This window comes from Heterodontus francisci, chromosome 20 (assembly GCF_036365525.1).
Source record: "Heterodontus francisci isolate sHetFra1 chromosome 20, sHetFra1.hap1, whole genome shotgun sequence".
Classification (NCBI taxonomy): Eukaryota; Metazoa; Chordata; class Chondrichthyes; order Heterodontiformes; family Heterodontidae; genus Heterodontus; species Heterodontus francisci.
This window is the reverse complement of record NC_090390.1, coordinates 61054175-61077725: the sequence shown is the minus strand read 5'-3', so window position 1 is coordinate 61077725 and position 23551 is coordinate 61054175. Positions and strand designations below refer to the sequence as shown.

The 23551-nt window shown below is 44.8% G+C and overlaps 1 protein-coding gene across 2 annotated transcripts in view; it reads left to right on the top strand.

Moving 5' to 3' along the window:
- Positions 1-23551, top strand: part of LOC137380678 (G protein-coupled receptor kinase 5-like) — a 281511-nt gene that overhangs the window by 152939 nt on the left and 105021 nt on the right. The window lies entirely within an intron of this gene.

The window sequence follows — 23551 nt, the reverse complement described above, 5'->3', positions numbered from 1 at the left end:
TTTCATGGCTTCATAACAGAAATTTAATTTTGGCGGGAATTTGGGATTTTATGTGGCTCTCAGAAGCGGGGTGGGGGGGTGGAGGGGGAATGTCGTTGCCAAGCGATCTCCCCAGGGGCAGGATAGGCCAATGATGGCCTTCCCGTCCAGATGCCAGTTGAGGCCCTTAAGTGGCATATTAATGGCCAATTAATGGCCACTTCCTGCTGCCGCTGGGATCATACCATCGGGGAGGGGTGCCTCTGCCACGCAGGGAGGGTATCTTGTAACATGAGGTGCACTCCCTGCGGGCTTTTGTGGTGGGGGGTGGGGGGGGGGGGGTGGTCCACAGAGTAATCTGTGGTCCACAGAGGAACCTCACCGGGAACCACTTTACCCCCCGGGACCCCCCTCTCCCTGGACTACACAAGCACCCGCCTCGCCAGAGCCTTCTGAACTGGCCCCGGCGACCCCACCTCACTTACCTAGGGTCTGGGGTTCCAACGCTGGGCCTGGGTCCAAGGCCTCTGCAGTACCGGCAGTGGCCACAGCTCCCGGTAGCCCTGCTGAGCTGCTGGCCGTCTGATTGGCTGGCAGCTCTTGAAGGCGAGATCCCCGTCTTTAAAGGGATGGAGATCCTGGTTCATGATCAGAAAATTGCTCTGGGGGGCAAAATCCAGCCCTATATGTCTCTCTGGCCAATTCAATCTTAGCTGTTGGTTGTCATTAAGATGTATGGGCTGAATTTTATAAGCCTGCCGACGTAGGGGGTTGTAGTGGGGGGGCCCGGAAAATACTTCCTGGAGAGGCCCGCCACGGGTCTTGATTCTGGGAAGACCCTGTGCCATTTTACCTGTGGCGGCCAGGCTTCGGGACAGCCCACCACCCCCCACCCCCCACCCCAGCCCGCTGCTCGGCAAAAAAAAATCATTAACATATTTAAATAAAGTATAATCACTGTATAAGTACTTACCTTTTCATGATGTCCGTCCCACGCCAACATTCTGGCCGGTTGTCGGAAGTAACACTGGTGGGGAGGGCGGAGGAGTGAAATTCTCAGGGCAGGAGTGGGGGGAATGGGGAAAACTCCTTATATTGGCTGAGGGGATTGTGGGAAAGGGTTGAAGGGCAAAGGTAAGAAAGTTCAGGGGGAAAAGTTGGAGATGGGAAAAAAAATTGTTTTTTGTGTGGAAGAGACATGGGAGTGTGGGTGGGAGAGGGGCTTCGATCTTTTATTAAAGTTATAACTTTAAATGCTCCCTCACTTTCTGTTTACATATTAAAATTGCCAGTAAGGGCTTAAAGCCCTTTAAAAATGGCACTGCGCCTGTGCGATGGCACTCTGACACCATTGCCGGGGATGAAGTGACCGTCCATTCTATGTCATTCGGGGCGGGCACTCCACCCCCTCAATGTTAATGAGCTGCCTTGCGAAATGTTGTGGCAGATCCATGGCGCACTTTTTGAAGCTCGTAGCCGAGAAAATAATATAAAACTTTGGCTTTGTTGTTATAATCTATCTAGACTTTTGAACTTAATTTAGACAAGCATACTTTCTCTCTTCCACTCAGGTATTTCTGAAGTTTCCATTATTTCCATAGGAATTTATAAAGATAATCCAGGTGAAAGATTGTTACTGAGATAGTATTTTTAAAGCAGTTTGTTTTGACAGTCCCCTATTTTGTAAAGTGTAATCTAATGTGGTACAATTCATCTTCACCAAACTAAGGGGTATATAAGGGTTAATGAATGAACTAACTCACAATCAGATTATGTGCCAAGTTCTAATGACTCACATATGGAACTTTAATTTTGACCAAATTATTTGTTTAAAACTCTTGGGAGTATGCCATCAGTGCATTTCAGCATTAGACATACAAGTCATGCATGAGACAAATGCATAAGGATGTAACAGCCCTGTAATTGAAAATTGAAATACAGTAATTGTTTTTCAACACAGACTTTGGTCTGGGGTGGGGGGGACACAATACCTCTCTCTCCCATGTCTGTCTCTCTCTTTATCAGTGTGTGTTTGTGTGTGTGTGTGTCTTTCTAACACAAATTCTTATGGTCAGCCTCTCTGTCTCTCTCTCTCTTCTTATCTCTGTCTTTTCTTTATAGTGCAAGAGGGAGCTTTACTAGTTTTTTTTTGTGCTGTCTCTTAGTTTCTTGTACATTTTCCATAGCTTTCCCAATCTGTTTCTGGCTTTCATTTTCTGTTTCTGTCTCTGCCTGTTTCTATCTTTCCACCCCCACTGTGTTCTATCTTTCTTTGCTTCTGCCTTTCTCACACACTATATAATCGTCTCTCACTTTCTTGCTCTGTCTCCCTTTTCCACTCTGTCTCCCTTATTAATCTGTGGCTCTTGCTTTCATTCTCTCTCTGACTCTCTCTCTCGCTCTTTCTGGCTCTGGCTCTGGCTCTCTGGCTCTCTCTCTCGCTCTCTCTGGCTCTCTGGCTCTCTCTCTGGCTCTCGCTCTCTGGTTCTCTCGCTCTCTCCCTGGCTCTCACTCTCTCTTTCTCTGGCTTTCGCTCTCTCTCTCTCTCCCTCTATCTGGCTCTCGCTCTCTATCTCTCTATCTCTCTTTGCATATGTCTGCCTGCCTGTCTCTTTCTTTTCTCCCTCTCTGTGTCTCTCACTTGTTCGTGCTTTCTGTTGCTATATGTCTCTCTGTCTCTGTCTCTCTCTCACCAAGTCTTTGTGGGTGTTCCTCTGTCTGTCTCTCTCTTTCTGCCCATATTTCCCTCTGAGTGCATATGTCTATCTTGCTGTCTTGTAATTGCTCACTCGGACACACTCCCCATCTTTACCCATTCTGTTCCTGTCTCCTTCTCTATCCATGTATCTCTGTTGTGTCTCTCTCTTTCTCCCTCTCATTGCATTCTTTCTGTCCGTGTGTGTGTGTTATTTGTCCACCCTCTCTTGCTGTCTCTATCTCTCCCCCTCTGCTCTTGGCCTTTCTACTTCCAGCTGAACAAACATTCACAGTGTTGAGATAAAACATTGTTCTGAAGTTTTAGCATTATCCCAGCTGATTTTAAGATTAGTTACAGGATATTTTTGTGTGTGTGTGATTGTGTATCCCTGTGAATAAACTTGCATGTCACCCAATCAACTAAGAAATTTGCTTGAATTGTGTTACGAGTGCTTCCATTTTCTTTGTTAAATTATGAGGCTTTGTACTTTAAAACTGAAAAAAGATTACATAGATGCTGGAACTTTGTGTTTTTTACAAAGTCATCGGAAGGTCTTTTGGACTTGGCTTATAAACAACAATTACTGGAAGGCACCTGTTTTCAGATAAATACCCAGCAGAGGACTTTTTTGACTTGGGGAAGATGTTTACAGAGAAGTGACAGATCAAGATTTATAGGGGTCAGGAAGCTTGACTCCTAGATGTTTTTGGTTTAGCTTTGGACAGGCAGTTAGGGTATGGACAGTGTTCTGAAAAGGAGTTAAAAATCAACCTGCCAAGGACAAACCCCAACTCAGCCTGTTCCAGCTCTTTGAAAAGCCTGCCAGTTTTTCCATCTCTTTGAGAAGCTCTTAGAAGCAAGTGTAAGAAATAGAGAAATTGATGCTGCATTCCTCCTGTAAGGCCTGCCTGAAACCCCTGTTGCTGCATTTCTCCTGGAAAGCCTGCCAAACTGATCTTCAACATCCCTAGACTAGGAAGATCCCAGTGACAGCCATCTACGTATATTTGGGATTCCAAACCAAAACAAAGGACATCTGACATCTTTCCATATCTTCTCTTCTTTCTTCGAGAATGAGCAAGTATTTGGCCAAAGTATTCTTTTCTGTCTGTTTTTTTTTGTAATAGAGCTCTAATGAGTAAATCTCTTTTTTTCGGTTAACTGGTGTGTGTGTGTAAGGTCAAAAGGGAACTTTTATATTTCAGTCTATGTGTTAACGCTTTTCTACGTTACTAGTTAAAATTTGTTTTATAATAAACTGATCATTTTGTTGTTTATTAGAGTAACCTGGTTGGTGCATTTTAATCTGGGATAAAATAGAGCCTATGATTGACCGTATCAGTAACTGGGAAAAAATTTAAATATATGTTGTGACCAGTGGAGAAGTGGAACTAGAAAAATAGTGCACTCCTGCCTCGGTTGTAACAGTTGGTTTAAATTTATACAACACCCAATCATTTGGATTTAGATTTAGATAAGTTTAGATAAGTTTGACTATGATTAAATGTGACTGAAAAGTTTAGTTTAGAGATACAACACTGAAACAGGCCCTTCGGCCCACCGAGTCTGTGCCGACCATCAACCACCCATTTATACTAATCCCATATTCCTACCACATCCCCACCTGTCCCTATATTTTCCCTACCACCTACCTATACTAGGGCCAATTTCTAATGGCCAATTTACCTATCAACCTGCAAGTCTTTGGCATGTGGGAGGAAACCGGAGCACCGGGAGGAAACCCACGCAGACACAGGGAGAACTTGCAAACTCCACACAGGCAGTACCCGGAATTGAACCCAGGTCGCTGGAGCTGTGAGGCTGCAGTGCTAACCACTGCGCCACTGTGCCGCCCTAGTCTTTGAGGAAATGTGTGCTAGTGTGTTCTATTTGCATTTATACACACCAGCAGATCTTGCATGAGCTTCTGCTGATATTCTGGCTAATGTTAGAACAACTTAGATTCCTTGTGATCTAATTTGAAACCCACTTGTTACACTTTGTGCAATGTTAAAGATGAATCACCATATCATAGATTTCCAAATATAAAGTTAAATCAATTTGGAACTATAAATTAGTAATTAAATAGGTTGCATTTCAGATCTGTATGAGCACTAAAAGAGTGCTGTTGAAATTATTGAAGTGATTAAAAGTGTGTGAAAGGCAAAGGGCTTTGCTGCACATTTTGAGGGTACATCTGTAACAGTTGTTTAACGCTTAAATAATGATTCTGATTTTCTTGTTTTAGTTCAGCCTTCAAAATATTTGTGAATGTTCCATGGGATTTTTTCTTATTGGCATAAATGGGTCATTTTCTGGTTGGCAAGATGTAACGAGTGGTGTGCCATAGGGATCAGTGCTGGGGCCTCAACTTTTTACAATTTATATAAATGACTTGGATGAAGGAACCGAAGGTATGGTTGTTAAATTTGCTGATGACACAAAGATAGGTAGGAAAGAAACTTGTGAAGAGGACATAAGGGGGTTACAAAGGGATATAGATAGGCTATGTGAGTGGGCAAAGTCCTGGCAAATGGAGTATAATGTGGGAAAGTGGGAAATTGTCCACTTTGGCAGGAAGGATAAAAAAGAAGCATATTTTCTAAATGGTGAGAGATTGCACAGCTCTGAGATGCAGAGGGATCTGGGTGTCCTAGTGCATGAATCGCAAAAGGTTAGTGTGCAGGTACAGCACGTAATTAGGAAAGCTAATAGAATGTTATTGTTTATCACGAGGGGAATTGAATACAAAAGTAGGGAGGTTATGCTTCAGCTATATAGGGCATTGGTGAGACCACATCTGGAGTAATGTGTACAGTATTGGTCTCCTTATTTAAGGAAGGATGTAAATGCATTGGAAGCAGTGCAGAGAAGGTTTACTGGACTAATACCTGGAATGGACGGGCTGTGTTACAAGGAAAAATTGGACAGACTAGGCTTGTATCCACTGGAATTTAGAAGAGTAAGAGGCGACTTGATTGAAACATATAAGATCCTGAGGGGTCTTGACAGGGTGGATGTGGAAAGGATGTTTCCCCTGGTGGGAGAATCTAGAACTAGGGGTCACTGTTTAAAAATAAGGGATCACCCATTTAAGACAGAGATGAGGAGAAATTGTTTCTCTCAGGGTTGTGAGTCTTTGGAATTCTCTTCCCCAAAAGGCAGTGCAAGCAGAGCCTTTGAATATTTTTAAGGCAGAGGTAGATAGATTCTTGATAAGCAAGGGGGTGGAAGGTTATCGAAGGTTGGTGGAAATGTGGAGTAATCAGTTCAGCCATGAACTTATTGAATGGCGGAGCAGGCTCGAAGGGCCGAGTGGCTTACTCCTGCTCCTAATTCATATGTTCGTATGTATGTAAATGACATTAAACAATAAGCTAATGTACTGTTGCTGCCTGTTGTCCTCTCAAAAGCTATTGCTTTAGTCTTTGTTCACTGCCGTAATACTGCTGATCCAACTGTTCTGAATCACTAATATTGAATTATTATTAAAACAATCAAGGCATGTCTTCTGATAAATTACGTCTAGTATTCCACCATTCACATTTTAACAATTGTAAAGAGCTGAGTTGTCAACTATTTTCTGCAATGAAAAATCACAGGACAGTGGAAACCCAGTCAGCAGCTGTCTATGCAGGCATTTGAGTGCCGTGCATGGAACTCTGCATCAATCTGTAACTTTGAGAAGGCAGTGAAACTATGGCTCTAACTGCATTGCTATAAAATAGTCACCACTGCATCTTTCAGTGCAATAGAAATGTAACACCAGTATATTGGCCTGAACTTTGCAGTAGTAATGACAATGAATCTGTCAGCATTCAACGTCATTATTCCTCTGAAACTGACAACAATTTCTGAAGTCCGCACATGCACAGTTAAACGCAGAAATTCAGAAGTTGTTGTCAGTGATTCTCCACTTCTCCACAAGGTGTGCTGTTGAAGACCTCCAGTTGCAGTCAAATAGAAATCACTGAACTGATGAAAACATGCTCATTTACACTAGTAATCTCACTGTAATAACCTTTGGAAAACTTATACCTTGTTAAATTAAGCGTAACTAGGTTTTTAATGGCATAGTATGTTCATAATTATTGGTGAACAGCCTCACTGTCCCGAAAAAACTAATTTTATATTTGTGGAATGTTTCCTTTATGATAAAATTCACATTTTTAAAAGATTTTTAAGAGGCTTGTTTATGATATTTCAGCTTCTACCTTAATCCATATCATGTATTTCACTGTCTTTAAAATTCTTAATTAAGGTGAAAAATTCAGTTGTTTTTACTTCTTGTTTTGTTGTCTGAGAGAATACTTTAATGTGATTGGCTGCTTATTCTGCTTGATGACAACACTGTTCCTGGACACCAGGACATCTCCTTGACTTGGTGCCACATTCAAACTGATGTCAGGAATGGGGGAGTTTGTGCCACAGAGATCACTAAATCTTTGTGGGCCGCTTTCTTCGAGATCAGTGGCAAGTGCTGTCGCTTTGCTGCTGACCGTGAAATCTGAGCTAAAGTATTCTCCTCCTCTCTTCTTCCCTTTTGCTTTCCCTCCTGTTCCCCTCTGGGCAACACCCTCCCTCCCCCCACCCTTGCTCCTTTCTATCTATACTTTCACTCCACCTCATCGCAAGGGAGAGTACTGCAATTGTGGTTTGCTTTTGCTTTCTTTCACTGCAGCAAAACCATTTGGTCATCATCTCACTCATGAAGCTACCACTCAATGTGGAAAAGGTGTAGACTTAAAAATATAATGCTAATGCAGCCACTGAATGGAAACTACCATCCTTGCCCCCTTCCTCCTTCGGTTTTGAGGCCATGAATCACAATATATAATATAGATAACATCTCTCAATTATAGTTTAGAAATTGGAGTACTTTTAAGAAGAATTAACTCAGTTTGACATAAGAAAGTAATCTTAGAGGGGATGAATTTTTTCAGTGGTTCTTAATCCAAAGCAGTTCTCGGAACAGCCTACTCCGAAAGGTGACGATCTGCAAGTTGGTGCAGTTACAGATGCTAAACCTGGTCCCCCGTGGCATTTTAATGGCATTTAAAAGCGCACATCCTAAAGATTTACAAGGAAGATACCAGAACTGAGAAGATAAACTTAACAGGGAAGGCTAAACGGGTTAGGCCTCTTGTCTCTAGAAGAGAAAGCTGAAGGGTGACCCAGGAGACATATTTTAAAATTATGATGTGGTTTGATAGGGTAGATGTAGAAGGAGATGTTTCCACTTGTGGGGGAGACCAAAACCAGTGGCCATAAATATGAGAGTCACCAATAAATCCAATAGGGAACTCAGCAGAGACTTCTTTACCCAGAGAGTGGTTAGTATGTGGAACTTGCTACCACACAAAGTAGTTGAGGCAAATCTATATCACTATCCGAAGCCCCAAACACTCCTTTCAGGTAAAGCAGTGATGTACTTGTACTTCTTTCAATGTAGTATACTGTATTCGCTGCTCACAATGTGGTCCCCTCTACATTGGGGAGACCAAACGCAGATTGGGTGACCGCTTTTCGGAACACCTCCGCTCGGTCCAAAAGCATTACCCCGAGCTTCCGGTTGTTCGCCATTTCAACACACACACCCCCCTGCTCTCATGCCCACATCTCTGTCCTGGGCTTGCTGCGGTGTTCCAGTGAACATCAACGCAACCTCAAGGAACAGCACCTCATTTACCGATTAGGCACACTACAGCCTGGCGGACTGAACATGGAGTTCAGTAATTTCAGAGCAAGTTGGGCGCCCCCCCCCCCACCCCCCTTTTTTATTTTTAGTTATATTTTTTCTTTTTTACTTTTCATTTTTATTTTATTTCAGTTTGATTTTTTTTTACCATATGCCTACCCACTTTTTTTCATGTTTGTGCTTTTGGGCAGGGCTGTTCAATTTTCTGTCAATTCACACACTCTCGGCACTAACGCTTTGTCTTTCAGCACACCATTAACACACCCTTTGCCTTTGCTCCATGACCTTCTGGTCAGTTATTCTCTATGACCCTCTGTGCTATCAACACCTTCCCTTTTGTTATCTCTTGCTCCACCCCTGCCTTATTTGCTTAATTTGCCAGTTCTGATGAAAGGTCACTGACCTGAAACATTAACTTTGCTTCTCTCTCCACAGATGCTGCCAGACCTGCTGAGTATTTCCAGCATTTTTTGTATTTATTTGAGGCTAATCTCTAGTTGTATTTAAGGGGAAGCTAGATGGGCACATGAGGGAGAACGGAATTGAAGGAAATGCTGATGGGGTTAGATGAAGAGGAGTTGGAGGAGGCTTGTGGGGAGTATATACACCAACATAGACCAGTTGGACATAATGGCCTGTTACTGTGCTGTAAATTCTATTTGAAACTGTGTGTGCTGCAATCCCATTGAACATTTTTTTGTTGGAATGTGAGGTATGTGTTTTAAAAAATATTTCACCTTGATACCATGACTCCTTTCAAATTGATGCATTACTATCCAGAATGAAATAAACTAATGGAATGCAGCTACTAAAATTATATAATTAGGATTCAATCACAAATAATGTCGATTATTGAGTTGGTTAGAAATTTTTTTATCATCTTTGCAAATTCCTACTCAAAGCTTGCAGGTGATGTTTTCAACCCTATAAAGTCATAAATTCATACAGTTATACAGCACAGAAATAGGTCCTTCGGCCCATCATGTCTATGCCGGCCATCAAGCACCTACCTTATTCTAATCCCATTTTCCAGCACTTGGCCCATAGCCTTGTATGCTATGGCGTTTCAAGTAATCATCTAAATATTTCTTAAATGTTGTGAGGGTTCCTGCCTCTACCACCCCTACAGGGAGTGCGTTCCAAATTCCAACCACCCTCTGACTGAAATTTTTTTTCCTCAAATCCCCTCTAAACCTCCTGCCCATTACCTTAAATCTATGTCCCCTGGTTATTGACCCCTCCGCTAAAGGAAAAAGTTTCTTCCTTTCTAACCTATGGAGGAGTTGAAGAAAATGGCTGAGCAGTGTGGGATCACTGTACGTGGCAAGGCTAGGAAGTCTGAACTCCTAAGGCTAGTGGCTAGCCATTTTTCCCTTGTTAGAAGCAGAATCCGACAGGGTGTTGTTAGCAAAGATACAATTGGAACAGAGGAAACTAGAATTTGAGGAAAGGGAAAGAGAGAGAGAGAGAGGCAGGAGAGAGAGAGAATAAGAACTTTCCAGAAAGAATGCAAAGAAAGAGAGCTGAGACGACTTCAGTTAACTAGGGGGGAACAGAATAACCCCAGTGAAAGCATGGCCAATATGGAGGAGCATAATTCAGGGCTGGGTGCAGAATTGTTAAAACTAGCTCATCTAATCCCAAAATTCAATGAGGAACATGTAAAAACATTTTTTGTGTTTTTTGGCATGGCAGATAAAATGGCCAGCTGAGACGTGGCCTCTTTTACTGCAAAGCAAGCTAACTGGAAAAGCCCATGAGGTTTATTCCTTGTTGCCAGATGAGAGTTCATCAAATTATGAACTGACCAAAAATTCGATCCTTGGGGCATATGAATTAGTACCTGAAGCCTACTGCCAAAAGTTTAGAACCCTCTAGAAGCAAGTAGATCAAACTTACCTGGAGTTTGAAAGAAGTAAGCAGCTGGCTTTTGACCAGTGGCTGAGGGCTTTTAAAGTACAGCTCAGCTATGAGGATCTCCAGAGAAGTAATTCTGTTAGAGGAATTCAAACACTCTCTCCCACTCTCCATAAAGACCCATGTAGAGGAGCAGCGGGTTCAGAGAGCCCGGCAAGCAGCCGTTCTGGCCGATGAGTTTGCTTTAATTTATAAGTCGGTTTCCCAGAGGAGAACCTTTCCAAGTCACCCCACAAATCCGAAAAGGACAAAGGGTAGGAAGGTAATAGGAGCCCAAGCAGTCCTGGGAGAGAAAGAAAAGCAGGAGACACAGGGGGTCCCTCTTCTAGCCAAGAAGGAACGTGTTATGAGCAGGAACGAGACCCGGAGACCTGTGTGCTTCCATTGTAATAAAGCAGGGCATTTAAAAGCTGACTGCTGGAAACTAAAGGGAAAACCGGTAGGGTTAATCAAGGCACACCTGCTCAGTGAAGACGGGACCCAGTTGGAAAGCACAGCAGAGCAAGCTGTGGCTTTAACTGCAGTAAGATTGAGACCCAGGAAGCTTATGGCTGCAAGTGGAGGAAAATTTAAGAGGATTCTTGAAGGTTATCAGGGTTTTGTGCCTGAAGGGAAAGTAACCCCATACCCCTCGAGTGGTGCAAGCAAACCGAAAGTGATTCTAAGGGACACGGGCCACTAGATCTCTTTTACTGGGAAAAGGCCTGACCTTTCCCCTAGAGAGTGCAGTGAACAACAAAATGGTGGTGAACGGTATTAAGAGGGCAGAGTATGCACGTACCTGTACACCGGGTGCACCTGGAGTGCGACCTAGTTTCGGGACCGGTGACCCTAGTTTGCTTGTAGACGGGGTTGACCTGCTCCTAGGTAATGATCTGGTGGGGGTGAAAGTGGTAGCCCCCCCCCCAGTAGTGAAAAAAAGACCACAGGAGGTCAAAGAGGCAGGGCAGTGGCAGGGGACGGACCCCTGCAGTTTCCCTGAATGTGTAGTGGATCAGGCCATGATCAAACCAGCTCCCCCAGAGGAGACTGCATTGGCACTGCAGACAGATGACCATAAGGTCTGCCTGTCCGAGACTTTATTTGGGAAATTAGAAGACGCAGGGAGTGAGGTAAATAAATTTTCCCTAGCTGAAGCTCAGTGAGCTGATCCAATATTGCGAGAGTTAGCACAGGCTGCCCAGTCTGAAAGTGAAGAGGGAGTCCCTGATTGCTGCTATTTAAAGAATGAGGTACTGATGAGGAAATGGAGTTCTCCTCACAGAGCTGAGAGCAAGGAGTGGACAGTAGTTCATCAGTTAGTGGTGCCACAGAGGTACCGGAGAGAAATATTTCCAAGGGCCCACGAGATTACAGTGGCTAAACATGCCGGTATACGGAAGACCAAAGCCCACATAAGACAGCAGTTTGACTGGCCAAAACTCCAGAAAGATGTGGTGGAGTACTGCAGGAGTTGCCACATGTGCCAGGTTGAGGGGAAGCCCCAACCTACAGTGAAACCTGCACCCCTAAGTATTGTACTGGTGTTCGGAGGACCCTGCAGCAGAGGGCTGGTGAACTGTAAGGGACCCCCACCGAGAACAAAAAGGGACAGACTGGCAAAACGTTAGACAGAGAAGGGGAAGAAGTGACCAAGAGGGCAGGATAAAGGAAGTCCGGGAGGAATCCCGGATGAAAACCCCTACTGTCCGGTCAGCCAAGCCAGAAAAATGTGAAAAGTTAGACATCACATCTTCCTACGTAAATGCAGACACTAGAAGCACCCCACCAGAGTTGCTAACAGCATTTACAGGAACCTGCAGAGACAAAGAAAGACCTCTAGGGGGCAGAGAAACTCTGAGGATGATGCCTCACCTAGTCGAAGTGCCACAGGGGAGTGCAGTAAAGTCTGCACAAATACCTGCATGCAGGAGTGTCCTCTGGGACAAAGAGGAGATTAACAAAGAATCTTCCCCCACAGTCAGAAAAAAAACAAACCACCCATCCCCTGAAGTCAAAAGCTTTTGCATGACTCAGCAAAGCATTGAAAGACAGTTCAGGATAGATCCGCCCACTACTGACTTTTTTTTTTAAATTACCCCAGCAGGAACAAAGACTCTTGGCAGCCATAGAAATGGGCAAATGGAAGAGAAACTCCCCCCCCAAAAAACACATGTTTATTGGGTTGCCAAAAAGGGGGCACTTAAAGCTGCACTGGCATCAAGAGAAGACAGGCTGTAATAAGTTTTAGGATTTATGAATGATTGGGAATGAATGCAAGAAATGCATATTTTTTTCTCTTTTTACATTTTTCTCGACGCTTTTAATGAAATGCGCTTTTCTCAAAATTGCAGTTCACTCCTCTGGGTGTGGAGGTGTCATACTAACAATGGGGCACATTAATTTTGTCACGAACATTGATTTTAAACTGTTACTGGAGTTAAGAGAGGACACGTTGAACACATCAGCTGTGGCGGGAAAAGACATTTGCATATTAAAAGACAGTGTCTGGAAGGACAAAGCAGCCATTCCCTGACATTCAACCCACAATGGACTTTTGATCACCAGACGTTGAAGTTGGGGGAGCTCGCATTCCAGGTTGACTGTTAAGATGGCTGAATACACAAACGGACATGGTCAAACCAGCTAGTCACATGACTAATCTGTTGGGCAACCTGAGTTTTTTGAATTTGTACAAACAGTTTGGGCAGAGTGTCTATATGCTCCCTGAGAAGATCTCTCTCCTGTCTGATCCCATCTTTTTCTCACAAGCCTCTGAATCCACTGAAGACACATGAACCCCCAGAGAGAAAAGTTTCATACAGTGAACAAGGTTTAAGAAGAATACTGGGCCCCAACGAAAAGCAAGATCTACCTACAATCATGGACTCTACAGTGAGCTCAAATAATCGTAACAACAACTCTTCAGATATTACCTCAAACATTTCCACATTATTTTTCTTCTCTTATCTGTCTCTATTTGCATGCGTGTATAGCGTGTGCATGCTAGCGTGGGCGCATTGTGTATCCCTAGGCATTGACTGAATTAGAGTTTAAGTTTAATAAAATTTCATTTTTCTTCTTTAAACCTGAGAAAACCTGTTTGTGCTGGTTTCTTTGCCTTATAATTGGAAAGCGGTGAACAAGGATTCACCAAAGGGGAGCAAAAAACAAAGTGTGTTTAAAATTGAACCCTGTTATGGTAAGACCAGGTGAAGGCTGAGAGGGACCCCTAGACCTCTTTCTCAACTGGTCGTCACAATACTGATCAGTTTAGCAAAAAATTTGTGCTTAAAGGTCAATCTCTCTCGAGCACACATTGCCTGTTGCATAATGAATAGAAGTATGTGTTGCTGGAGACTTGTTTTTAGTGTGTTTATTTGTTTCTCTGGATCCTTGAGCTCTCAATTGGTGCTGAAACAAAACTAAATGAAGCCCCCTCCCCACAAATGGACATGTATACATAAAGAAGTTTCACTTGAAAAATAATGTCTAAATTTGCATTGCTCATCTCCAAAAAAGCCAGAAAACTAGTTATAAGTAAACCTGAAATGCATATTTCCATTTTGCAATCTTATGCTAACTGCTTGAGGCTATTTCCATGATATTGTGATAGAGCAACGTGTCTGACTTGAGTATGTCATACCACTGATACAGATCAGACATAATTTAATTGAATGGTGGAACAGGCTCGAGGGGCTGAATGGCCTACCCCTGTTCCTATGTTCCACTGGCATCTCATGATGGTCTCGGTAGTAAGTCTTGGAAAATTAAGGTAACAGAAAAGTCAGGAAATTGCTCTCTTGAAAGGTTATTGCAGATTAAGTCATGAAACCGTAGAGGGACATTGCTTAACCTGGAATTGTGGGACTGTGAAACATGGGGAAAGGGAGAACTGAAATGGAGAATGCAGAGACTGATGTCCAATCAACTCTTTTGTAGTGTGGAGAACTGAACCCAAGTGAAGGTACATAAGTAGATGTAAAATGTTTTTGCTATATTGTAATCACATAAATTAAATTGCTGTGTTAGCTGTGGTTTAGTTGGTAGAATTCTCATCTCTGAACCAGGTTGTGGGTTCAAGCACTCCAGGACTTCACAAAAATTAAGGCTGGCACTCAGTGCAGTACTGAGGGAGTGCTGAGACATTAAACTGAGGCCTCGTCTGTCCTCTCTGATAGGTGTAAAAGATCCCATGGCACAATTTCAAAGAAGAGCAGGTGAGTTATCCCTGGTTTCCTGGCCAATATTTATCCTTCAATCTACATTGCCAAAACAGATTATCTGGTCATTATCACATTACTGTTTGTGAGAGTTTGATGTGCGCAACTTGGCTGCTGCATTTGCTACATTACAACAGTGACATTACAACAGTGACAACAGTTCAAAAGTACCTTATTGGCTGTAAAGTGCTTTGGGACATCCTGAAGTTGTAAGAGGTGCTACATAAATGCAAGTCTTTCTTTCTAGAATTTTGCCATTAGTCTGAAAGACAGCATGACCTTTTATGCAATAAAGTAAAGAAAGAGGTTTTCATTTATATAACTCCTTATTACATCTCCCAGAGACATCTCAAAGCACTTCATTTACAATGAATGACTAAGCTGTCGTGCAGAGAAATGCCCTTCAAATCATTGGTGAGAAAATTGTGTTGGGCATGTTGCTGTAGATTGGTACCCATGAAAGGTTATGGAATAGTTTCTAACTATGAAAAGACCACATAGAAGGACAAAGGTGATGGAACTGAGACATATCAAGGAATAGCAACAACAGAAAGATAGTGGCAGAGCTGGTAGAAGGAATAGTGTAATGGTGAGTTATTGCAGCAACTCTGGCTAATCTGATGACTCATTGATTACTATAGATCATATTGTGAGTCACTAAATATTCACTATGGTATTATTTGCCTTCTTATTCTTTAAGTGAAACTAGTGTTTCAACTTTAGTTAGTCATGGATATCATCAGTTCAAAATCACACATCATATGGAGTGAAGAATTTGAAGAATCCTAATAAATGTAATGCCTTCCCTGTCATTGTGGAGTTATCTGTCGTTAGGTGCTGTGCATCCTAAGGACACTGGTGCAGATCATTGGAAAAATTCTAGTGTTGGCTTTCCTGCTTATCTTGTTCCCATCTTGTCAATGCCATTAACTTCACAGAAATAACTCTTGAGAAATTGTTTTACGGATTAGAAATGTTTTCAACCATAAAAATAACATTTTAATATGATAAAGGTGATAAAAGTTTCCTTTTTCAGCTGCTCTATCAGAAGGATCTTTGTTGTCTTTTCATATGTAGTAATTTTCACAGTATGTCTGTAACTGTTTCCTCAGTAAAGATGAGCACTGGAACAGTTTGTCTCATACGATTTCTTCTGCGAGATGGTGAGTCAGTAATTTGAAATTTAAGCATCTGAACATGTTGGCAATATGGATGGGGAACCAGTAGCAATCCGCTTTATCATGTAATCTCTAGCTTCGGTGGCTGTAACAAAGCTGGGAACAATCAGTTTGTGTCTTGGGAAATATTTTTCAAGCTCTGGATTCTGTTTGACCTAAGTTGTTATTTTTTCCTGATTGGCCCTGCAAGCTGTCTGAAACGTTCATAGGCAAATAAACAGTTGACCAGTTCCTCTTTGCTCCGATTAATGGGGCAAATCAAGAAGTCAATTTTTCAGAAATTAACCGGTTTGGCAAGTTTTTGGTAGATGCAGACATACCGGATTCAGCAAGTTTGAGCCAAATTAATGTTCAGTTCATCCAAATTTACATATGCATTAAATTCTTTTGCACAATAATTAAATGCCTAGTCTTTTTTTTTATTTCCAAAATATACTTTATTCATAAAAATCTGCAAAAATTACATTGCCAAACAATTTCAAACAGCACCAAAAAATACAAACATTGCAAGGGAGATCAGTTTCCTTCAATACTGTCATGAGTTTCTTCACAACTCTTCCATTTCACAATTGTCATGCCAAAAACCGTTTTACATTTACAGCAAATGAAATAGTAACGATACAGTTCGAGGGGTTTCCCATGGATCCAGCCCCTCAGTTCAGCTTGGTGGGGGGACCTTACACTGTGGTCTTTCCCCATTGAGCCTTTGCTGCGGCTGCCCCAAGCTTTAGTGCGCCCCTCAGCACGTAGTCCTGGACCTTGGAATGTGCCAGTCTGCAACATTCGGTGGTGGACAACTCTTTGCGCTGGAAGACCAGCAAGTTTCGGGCAGACCAAAGGGCGTCTTTCACTGAATTGATAGTCCTCCAGCAGCAGTTGATGTTTGTCTCGGTGTGCGTCCCTGGGAACAGCCCGTAGAGCACAGACTCCTGTGTTACAGAGCTGCTTGGGATGAACCTCGACAAAACCCACTGCATCTCTTTCCACACCTGCTTTGCAAAGACACATTCCAGGAGGAGGTGGGCGACCGTCTCTTCCCCACCACAGCCAATGCGGGGGCACTGTGCGGAGGGGGCGAGACTTCGGGTGTGCATGAAGGATCTGACGGGGAGGGCCCTTCTCACCACCAGCCAAGCTACGTCTTGGTGCTTGTTTGAAAGTTCTGGTGATGAGGCATTCCGCCAAATGACTTTGACGGTCTGCTCGGGGAACCATCCGACAGGATCCACCGTCTCCTTTTCCCGTAGGGCCTTGAGGACATTCCGTGCAGACCACTGCCCGATGGACCGGTGGTCAAAGGTGTTGTCCCGCAGAAACTGCTCCACGAAGGATAGGTGGTACGGCACGGCCCAACTGCATGGAGCGTTCCGCGGCAATGTGCCCAGGCCCATCCTTCGCAACACCGGGGACAGATAGAACCTCAGCACGTAGTGACACTTGGAGTTTGCGTACTGGAGCTCTACACACAGCTTGATGCAGCCGCACACGAAGGTGGTCATCAGGATGAGGGCCACGTTGGGTACATTTTTCCCACCCTTGTCCAGAGATTTGAACATCGTGTCCCTCCGGACCCGGTCCATTTTAGATCCCCAGATGAAGCGGAAAATGGCTCGGGTGACTGCCACGGCGCAGGAGTGGGGTATGGGCCAGACCTGCGCCACGTAGAGCAACAACGTGAGCGCCTCGCACCTGATGACCAGGTTCTTACCCACAATGGAGAGAGCTCGCTGCCCCCACATGCCCAACTTTTGTCGTACCTTGGCTACTCGCTCCTCCCATGTTTTGGTGCACGCCCCGGCCCTTCCAAACCATATCCCCAGCACCTTCAGGTAGTCTGACCTGACGGTGAAGGGGACAAAGGATCGGTCAGCCCAGTTCCCAAAGAACATGGCCTCGCTCTTGCCGTGGTTAACTTTGGCTCCCGAAGCCAGTTCGAACTGGTCGCAGATGCTCATCAGTCTGCGCACGGACAGCGGATCCGAGCAGAAGACGGCGACATCGTCCATGTACAGGGAAGTTTTAACCTGAGTGCCTCCGCTGCCTGGGATTGTCACCCCTCTTATGCTCGCATCCCTCCTAATAGACTCAGCAAAGGGTTCAATACAGCAAACAAACAAGACTGGGGAGAGAGGACAGCCCTGTCTGACTCCAGATTGGATCGGGAAACTTTCCGATTCCCACCCGTTGATTGAGACTGCGCTACTGATGTTTGTGTAGAGCAGTTGGATCCAATTGCAGATTCCCTCCCCAAACCCCATTTTGGAAAGCACGTCCATCATGTAGGTGTGCGATATCCTGTCAAAAGCCTTCTCCTGGTCCAGGCTGATGAGGCAGGTGTCCACCCTCCTGTCCCGTACTTAGGCAATCGTATCCCTGAGTAGCGCGAGACTATCAGAGATCTTCCTGCCGGGTACAGTACAGGTCTGATCGGGGTGAATCACCAACTCCAGAGCAGATTTGACTCGACTGGCCATGACTTTGAACAGAATCTTGTAGTCAACATTAAGCAGTGAGATGGGCCGCCAATTTCTGATTTCTGCCCTCTCCCCTTTCTGCTTGTAAATGAGGGTGATGATGCCTTACCTGATGGATTCTGACATGCTGCCGGCCAGGAGCATACTCTCGTATACTTCCAGCAGGTCCGGGCTGACCCAGTCTCACAGGGCCTAGTACAACTCGACCGGTAAGCCGTCGCTCCCGGGAGTTTTACTCGTCTCGAAGTACTCGACGGCCTTTGTCAGGTCGTCCAGAGTTAGCGGCTTGTCCAATCTCTCCCTCCTGCTGTCATCTAAGACCTCTGTGATAGATGACAGGAAGGACTGGGAGGCTCTGCTGTCTGTGGGGTTCGCGTCATACAGCCCAGCATAAAAGGATTTGCTGATCCTTAGTATGTCGGACTGCGAAGACATTACCGAGCCATCTTCTTCCTTCAGGCTGCTGGTAACAGAGCTCGCTCTGTGTACCTTTTGGAAGAAGTAACGCGAGCACGTCTCATCCTGCTCGATGGAACGGACTCTGGACCGGAAGATGATCTTGGAGGCCTCCTTGGCAAAGAGCGAGGCCTGCTGGCTCTTCACCTCTTGGAGGTCCTCTTTGACCTCGACCCCCATTGACTGCAACCGGAGTAGATTTTGCATAATTTTCTGGAGTCGGGACATTTCCCTCTGTCTCTCTCTCGCCCTCTGAACACCTTTGTGGATGAAGAACCTCTTGATGTTCTCCATGATCGCTTCCCACCAGTGAACTGGAGACTCAAAGAGGGGTTTCACGGTCCTCCAACCTTTGTAATCCCTTTTGAGCTCCTCAACGTTTTCTGGGGTCAGCAGTGTAGCATTGAGCTTCCACGTCCCTCTGCCAACCCGCTGGTCGTCCTGTAAGTGACAGTCGGCCAGTAAGAGGCAGTGGTCGGAGAAGAACATCGGCTTGACGTCGGTGGATCCGACCGTGACAGCACGGGACACAAACAGGAAGTCAATCCTGGAACGGGCAGACCCGTCCGATCTTGACCATGTGTATCTGCGCTGCGCTCCGTCTGCAGGTTTGCTGAAGACGTCGTGCAGTTTGGCATCTTTAACTGTTTCTATTAGGAATCTGGACGTAGCGTCCAGTTTGCTGTCGTCACTGCCGGATCGTCCAGCCGCATCGATGATGCAGTTGAAGTCACCGCCTAGGATGACCGGCCTGGACGTCGCCAGCAGCAGTGGGAGCTGCTGGAAGACGGTCAGCCGCTCGCTGCGTTGTCCCGGGGCGTACACGTTGATCAACCGGAGCGGAGCGTTGTTGTACATCACGTCTGCTACGAGGAGGCGACCGCCCACCACCTCCTTAACTTCGGAGATGGTGAAGTTACCTCCCCGCAGCAGAATACCCAGGCCGGAGGAACGGCAATCATTACCCCCCGACCAGATCGATGGCCCGTGGGACCACCATCGCGACCACTGCCTGTAGGTGCTGAGGTGTGGTATTCCACACTCCTGCAGAAACAGTAGGTCAGCTTTGACCTTGGCAAGGTAATCCAAGGTTGAAACACATCGCGTAGTAGATTTAATGCTATGCACATTAATGGAAGCAATCCTTACACCCATTTTTTAAAAAGTTATTTGTTGCTTCCCATACCATTTGTCCTTGCTAGTCCCAGTCCTTCGGGATGTTCCTGCATACCCATCGTGAGCGCAAGCAGTTTCACGTTGGTTGGGCTCAGAAACCCCTCCTGCTTTTTCATGCAGTGTTTGTTCCGCTCGGGTGACTTCGGGGGGGTCTTGTAGGCAGAGAGGATTGGGTTGTCCTCAGCTGCTTCCATCTGTTCCTCCTCGAAAACATCACTGCTCCCGGCTTCCCGGAGCTCAGGTGCGCCAGACGTGTCTTTGCTCCCGGTGTCCCGGAGCTGAGATGCGTTGGCCACGTCGTTACGTGTAGCGCATTGGGGTTGGGGCACGCCGGGCCCATCACAGCTTCCAGTGCCCGGGGGCTGGGATGCTTTATCATCCATCTCGGAGTTCTGCCGCCTCTTTTGAAGAGGCTGTCGTTCCAGCATTCCCCCGTCCAGTGAAGAGGAGTTGTTGCAGTCTGATTCAGAAGATAGCCTCCTCTTGCCACTGGTTTGGGTGGTGGCCTGTTGCGCTTTGGGGTGTTTTTTCTTTGCGGTTTTCCTCTGGACCACTTGCCACTGACCTGTTTGTCCATCTGCTGCCTCCTCCTCCATTGATTCTGTCTGTGGAGGAGGGGTTTCCAGGCGCTGGGTAGGTGCTGGGTCGCTGGTTTCAGCTGCCTCCCCTTCCTTCTCAGGTTGAAGTTCCTCACTGCGGAGAAGGTTGCTGGTCTCCTTTCGAACAGCGGACGCCTTCGTCGAACCTTCTCCCGGCTTTTCCTTGGGCCTTGCCGCCTGAGCATAACTGAGGCAGCGTTTGGGGCAGGTTTTGTAGAGATGGCCTGCCGCATCGCACAAGTTGCAACACTTAGCCTGCTTACAGTCCTTGGTCTGATTAAATGCCTAGTCTTACATCAGAACAGGCCTTTGACTTTTCTTGAATGCCTCTGACAAGGTGTGGTGATTGCTCTGTCATCCCTTACAGCCTGCATCACTTTAAATACAGCAGAGCTCAAAATGGTATTTAAAGTAAGTGCAGTTTAAACTCCAAATGCAAATGGGAATACAGGATGGAACTTACAGTGCGGGCTTAAAACAGGCGATATCGAATCAGTCACCCAATATACTCTGTATAATTTTCCCCCACTCCTCACACTGCAGCCACTGAAACTGAAAGTTGTGCTCATGGCAGGGACCTTTAAACTGGTGGTAGTGGGTCAGCTGCTGGGTACACAGCCTGCCTAATTTGACAATCAGGTGACCAAGCTGATACCTCCAGTTATTGTCTCCCAGTAAAGTTAAAAGTGTATTGAATTGAATTTCAAGGAAGACAGTTGATGGCATCCTGAATTATTACTCTTCATACACAGGAACTTCTTCATTAGATATACAGGGGTTGAAATTAAACTCCTACACAAGTAGAAAATGGGCCATAGTTCAATGGAAAGGAAGATTGAGAAAGCAGATCTAGCACCCGCTGTGCACTCACTGAAGCTGAAGAACTAAAGTTTATAGGGAGCTATCTGCAAGGCTACAGTAAATTTCCAAAGGTGTAGACCACACATTTTAATAAGGACTGTAATAGTAATGCCTGAAAATAAACAGCACATCCTGAGAAAGTAATATAAAAGCAAAATACTGCAAATGCTGGACATCTGAAATAAAAACAAGAAATGCTGGAAATATTCAGCAGGTCTGGCAGTATCTGTGGAGACAGAAGCAGAGTTAACGTTTCAGGTCAGGTTTTAAGCAATTAAAGTCGGGGGTGGGGCAAGAGATAACAAAAGAGAAGGTGTTGATAGGATAAAGTCACAGAGAATAACTGACCAGAAGGTCATGGAACAAAGGCAAACGGTATGTTAATGGTATGCTGAAAGACACAGCGTTAGTACAGAGAGGGTGTGAATTGACTGTAAAGCACAAAGCACTCCAAGCACAAACACTAAAAAAAATTTTTAAAAACAGAAACAGTGGGTGGGCACAGTAGAAACAAACTAACTGGTGCTCCGGTTTCCTCCCACAGCCAAAGACTTGCAGGTTGATAGGTAAATTGGCCATTATAAATTGCCCCTAGTATAGGTAGGTGGTAGGGGAATTGAGGGAAGGTGGGGATGTGATAGGAATATGGGATTAATGTAGGATTAGTATAAATGGGTGGTTGATGGTCAGCACAGACTCGGTGGGCCGAAGGGCCTGTTTCAGTGCTGTATCTCTAAATAAATAAATAAAAACAACTAAAATAAAATAACCAAAAAAAAACGAAACATAAAAAGGGGGGGCTCATCATGCTCTGAAATTATTGAATTCAATGTTCAGTCCAGCAGGCTGTAGCGTGCCTAATCAGTAAATGAGATGCTGTTCCTCGAGCTTGCGTTGATGTTCGCTGGAGCACTGCAGCAATCCCAGGACAGAGACAAAGGATCATTCTCTGCCACTTCCGCCACATCCAGTGTGATGCCACTACCAAACTCATCTTCCCCTCCCTTCCCCTGTCAGCATTCAGAAGGGATCGTTCCCTCCACGACACCCTCGTCCACTCCTCCATTACCCCCACCACCTCGTCCCCTTCCCATGGCATCTTCCCTTGCAATTGCAGGGGGTGTAATACCTGCCCATTTACCTCCTCTCTCCTCACTATCGCAGGCCCCGAACACTCCTTTCAGGTGAAGCAGTGATTTACTTGTATTTCTTTCAATTTAGTATACTGTATTCGCTGCTCACAATGTGGGACCCTCTACATTGAGGAGACCAAACGCAGACTGGGTGGCTGCTTTGTGGAATACCTTCGCTCAGTCTGTAAGCATGACCCCGAGCTTCCGGTTACTGGCCATTTCAACACCCCCCACCCCCCAGCCCCCCGGTTTTCATGCTCACGTCTCTGTCCTGGGATTGCTGCAGTGTTCCAGTGAACATCAATGCAGAGCATGATGGGGCCCCCCTTTTTATGTTTAGTTATTCTTTTTTTCTTTTTTATTTGGTTATTTTGTTTCAATTTTTTTTAGTTTGTTTAGTTTGTTTCTACTGTGCCTACCCACTGTTACTGTTTTTTAAAAATTCTTTTAATGTTTGCACTTGGAGCGCTTTGTGTTTTACAGTCTGTTCACACCCTCTCTGTACTAACGCTTTGTCTTTAAGCACACCATTAACATACCGTTTGCCTTTGTTCCATGACTTTCTGGTCAGTTATTCTCTGTGACCTTGTCCTATCAACACCTTCTCTTTTGTTATCTCTTGCCCCACCCCCGACTTTACTTGCTTAAAACCTTTCACGTTTCTAATATTTGTCAGTTCTGAAGAAGGGTCACTGACCTGAAACGTTAACTCTGCTTCTGTCTCCACAGCTGCTGCTGGACCTGCTGAGTATTTCCAGCATTTCTTGTTATTATCTGATAAAGTAATATTTCTTTTTTGCAATGTTACATTTGGCATAATATAATGGATATGGCATGTCCTGTCTACTGTCTCCTGTAGCAATCAGATTTTATGAAAAATTTGTTAATACTTTAGGCCAGCTGTATAAACCTTATACACCTTTTAGGCTGCATGGGCAGATTGGTCTGGAATGGATTGCACAACATGATGGATGTTGTTTGCATTATCTGTGCTGTCGATATCGGTGTAGTGTATGGGTGGATGCATGCATGCAGTTTTCATAACGTGTCTACTTGAACTGTGGAACTACACCCACCAGTATACTCGAACTGGTCATGTCTAGTGATTGCATTTAGCGCTCATAACAGAGTGAAGTATAGGTAGTAACAGGACTGTCACTGAAATCTGTGATTTCTGTTT